We start from the raw sequence: 4,158 nt of genomic DNA, 5'->3' as shown, positions 1-4,158 counted from the left end.
AAATTTAAAGTAAAACTCTATTAGATGATGATGAGATTTGTAATGTTTTATGGATCATAATATTTGTCATTAAAAAGAAAAACATAAAATTAAGTAAGTGTTGCAAAGATGAGGATATTCAGGTGGATGAGTAATTTATTTTTAGAGATAGAATGTGAAACTAGCAGATACGTGAAAAGGTTAGAGTAGCTTCATAGGCATATAAGATTAAAGAGAGTTGTCTTAGATGGTTTGGTCATATAAAACATTGGTCTTTCGATGACTCAAATTAGGAAAGTAAATATATTAAATTTGACCTATGTTAAAAGAGGTTGAGGTAGACATAAAAATATTTGATTAGAAAGTATTAGAAATGATGTTTCTTTAATAGATTTAAATAAGAGCTTGACTCTTAGGGGCTGTTTGGTAGAATGTAGGATTTCATTTAAGTAGGATTTCGTAAATCCTCCTAATCCCGGATTTACGAAATCCTGAAAACTGTTTGGTAACATTCATGATAAATCCAGTTAAATCTTGTGTGACTGTTTGGCTGTTCAATTCAGGATTTAAGGCGGTTAAAAGATTTAACATTCATTTCTTCATTAATTAAAGTAGAACAATCCAAGTTCAAATAAAATACAACAAAGTTTCATTTGAAATACAACAATAACATAAAACAAATTGCAAATAAAATAAAGTTGATTCCATCTTCAAAGTTTTCAACATTGCAGGTTATCCTGCTGAACGATTTCGCTGGCTTGCTACCTATAAATGGAGTAGTTTGTCAGAAGTTTAAATTATGAATATTATAAAGAATATAAGCTTAATACCAGAGAGACTTACTCTGGCTTCCCACATATTTGTTGCAATTAAATGTCTCAAATCATCACCCAGTACTCTTTCTCCAACACCTGCATACAAATTCGGGTCTTCATCAATAGCTTGAACCTCCCCCAAGTCACTGTTATGCTGCATTTCAGTTTGTGACATGTTGAAGTAAATATCATGCCCGTGATAACGTCCGATAAAGTTATGCAAGACTGCACATGCTAGAACAATATCAGCCTGAACCGCAAGTGGAAATTGACGCATGTGAGTCAGAACTTGGAACCTTTCTTTCCATATGCCGAAAGTCCTCTCAACTACATTTCGTAGTTGGGCATGACGGTGATTATATAGCTCCTGTGCAACAGAGTACCTCCGAGAAGCATCTGTACGGTATTCAGCCAAGTGATACCGATACCCTCTGAATGGTGCAATTAGTTTATCTGTATTTGCGTACCCAGAATCTACCAGAAAATATTTACCAGCTGGAACTTTAAAATCACCCTCCTCGATTGCCCATCGTAGAACTCTCATATCAGCAGCTGATCCTTCCCAACCGGAACCCACATAGACGAATTGCCTATCAAATGACACTGCAGCAATGACATTCTGAGAAGTGAACCCCTTTCTATTACGATACCGATTTTGCAAGTTTTTGTTTACAACCGATGGAATGTGAGTCCCATCAATAGCTCCAACAGCATTCTCGAAGAATGGAAAAAAATTTTGATTCAAACGTACATAAGGGTGGCATTCTGCTTCCACAGTTGGCATCGTTATGAATTCATTGGCTAAAGAAACTATGGCACGTAGGACCAAATTAAAATACTGAATAACTGTTTCAAGAGAATGCTGAAAGAACTCGCACAACTGTCTATAACTATGTGCATGTGCTATACCACGCAGAAAAATTGCAAGTTGCTCCTGAACTAAAATGTTTTTGGTATAAGTAGTGAACGACTCTCTAGCAATTCCCTTAGTTGATGAAAAGCGTATGCTGAAAGTCTGAAAGAGTTGTAAGCACGTAACGGATGACCATAAAGAAGGTCAACTACATATTGTTCGCCTGCGTAACATCTCGTAAACATAGGTCTTGGTATGTTGGTCTCTTCTTCGGACGAGCTACTATCACTTAAAAGAGTTGGTGCTATATTGCGTATTTCATTGCTCAACTGTACGTGGTCAACTATTAGCTCGCATAGCTCGTCAGGAAGAACTCCACGTAGGAAATTTTCAGCTCTTCTCCGGGGGCGTCTACTATTGAATATCATCATCACTTGAACGCTTGCTATAACTCATTGGAATAGTTTGGGGTTCTTCTGTGTTTTCCCTCTCAGGAATTTGGTTGCTTTCTAAATCTGTTGGTACAAAACTTATTTCGTTACTGGACAAGAAAACATCCTCCTCCACGTCTCCTCCTGTCACAACTTCCTCTATTGATTTATTTGTTTTTTGGGATGACCTTGCTAGTGTTCCCACAGCAATATTATCTCCACATATTTTCTCAAAAATTTCCTATTGGTGGAATGGATTACGACGGTACTTCGCCAGCTTTGGATTATCCTAGTGAAAAAATAGTAAAATATACATGTATTATCTCATCCCATATGTCATCACTGGCTATTGGAAAATGAAGATTTTCATCCCAACCCCAGCCACTTCGATTTGCTAGTTGGAAAACAACACGAAAATCAGCTTTCATATTTTTGAACCTAATCTGTGCACTATTTTTAGTGTAGTTTTTTTCAACTCGACGATTTAGTATACCGACCAAATCCTTCCACTTGTCCTTACGCAATATGCCATCAATAATATTACCACACAAATACTGCTCGAACAACAACTCTCTGAAGACTTCATTATGCTGATCTGACCATCTAGGTGTCCTCAAAATATTTTTATTACTATTCCCCAACTTCACATCTAAATAATCCATAATGTCTGCTTGAGTATTGGCAGATGAACGTTGAGCCGCTTTCCCTTTCAAAAAATGTTTCATTTTTGCTGTACAAATTTCAAATAATACATTTTAATAGTATCCATAGATATTGTTTAATAACTATTTCTAATGAGCATGATTACCATTTGAGAAGTGAATTTTACAGTTTTTGTTCCGAGTGGAAGCTAGGTAATTCATGTTTGAGGATTCGTTTTCATTCGTTGTCAACCAACTCGATTTATCCAGTGCAAAACTAATATGATCATGAAGTAAAGATGATTGTTTACAATTTGTTTCTGGGTATGTTCCACTACTATCCACATCTTCTTCAGGTGTCATGTTACTAACATAATGTCATACTATCAAACCACTCTAGCAAATGAAATATCACAACACAAACAATATAGGCCTGTTCGAACAACTGTCGATAATCATGAAACGGCGAAAGAATAGACAACATTCAAATAAGGAAAATTTCGGACATATATTAGCCTAAACAGTGGATATACTAACAAAAAACTTGATAGGAGATAAATGAATCATACCTGCTGCCGATTGGCCCGACTCACTCCGCTCGTTTCTTCTACAGGCGACTGCTCTACTGCTGGATGTGCAAATTAAAGGAAGTGAACAGTGGGCTTATAATAGCGAGAGGAGGAGACGAGGGCGTATGGGCGAGCATGTGCGCGAGCTGTTTTGTGAAGATGAGCGAGTGAAGAGATAAGAAAACAGCTGGAATGGTTCGGGCTTTCCTCTATCTTCTTCCTCTCCCGTGAATAGCCAGATAAATCCGCTACCTCTCCCGCGAATAACAAGTTAAATCCGCCGAATATGCGGATTTGCGAAATCCGGGATTTACCGCAAAAACGGCTCTTTTTCCGTCACCCGCGGCTTCCAAATACCGTGAGATTTTGATTTGCATTTTAGGCCATTTGGCTGGATTTTGCCCAAATCCTGCCCTAAATCCGGCTAAATCCGCGTACCAAACAGCCCCTTAATATAACATAATGGAAAAAAAAAATATTCATGTAGTAGACCCTATAAAGGCTTGACGTTATTCTTCTTCTTGTTGTTTTATTTGAATCGATAGATGGACCTATTATGTTTATTAGGTGTCTGTTTGGGACGATTGCAATTTTTTATAAAAGTGGTTATATAGTTGTTATAGATAAAATAACTTTTTTTAAAGTTGCTATAAAATGTATATTCTTGACATGTAAATTTCTTCAAAACAATGAATAAATAGCATCCAAATGGTAATTGTGATTGCGGTCTGAAAAACAAAGTTATAGAAAAGATGTCCAAAATGATGCCTATATTAATAAGTTGGCATATAATCAAGATCAAAATGGACCCAAATTTTATGTTTGGATCAATAGCTCCAATCAAAATTAATGAATCTTATTTGATTCAAA

General features: G+C 36.5%; 1 protein-coding gene across 1 annotated transcript in view; it reads left to right on the top strand.

The window, feature by feature from the left end:
• LOC110109632 (receptor-like serine/threonine-protein kinase SD1-8) overlaps nt 1-4,158 on the top strand; it is a 31,263-nt gene that overhangs the window by 24,278 nt on the left and 2,827 nt on the right. The gene's annotated exons all lie outside the window — the stretch shown is intronic.

Source organism: Dendrobium catenatum, unplaced genomic scaffold (genome assembly GCF_001605985.2).
Source record: "Dendrobium catenatum unplaced genomic scaffold, ASM160598v2 fragScaff_scaffold_913, whole genome shotgun sequence".
Taxonomy (NCBI): domain Eukaryota; kingdom Viridiplantae; phylum Streptophyta; class Magnoliopsida; order Asparagales; family Orchidaceae; genus Dendrobium; species Dendrobium catenatum.
Note: the sequence above shows the minus strand (reverse complement) of the source record. Positions and strands in the feature narration are given on the sequence as shown.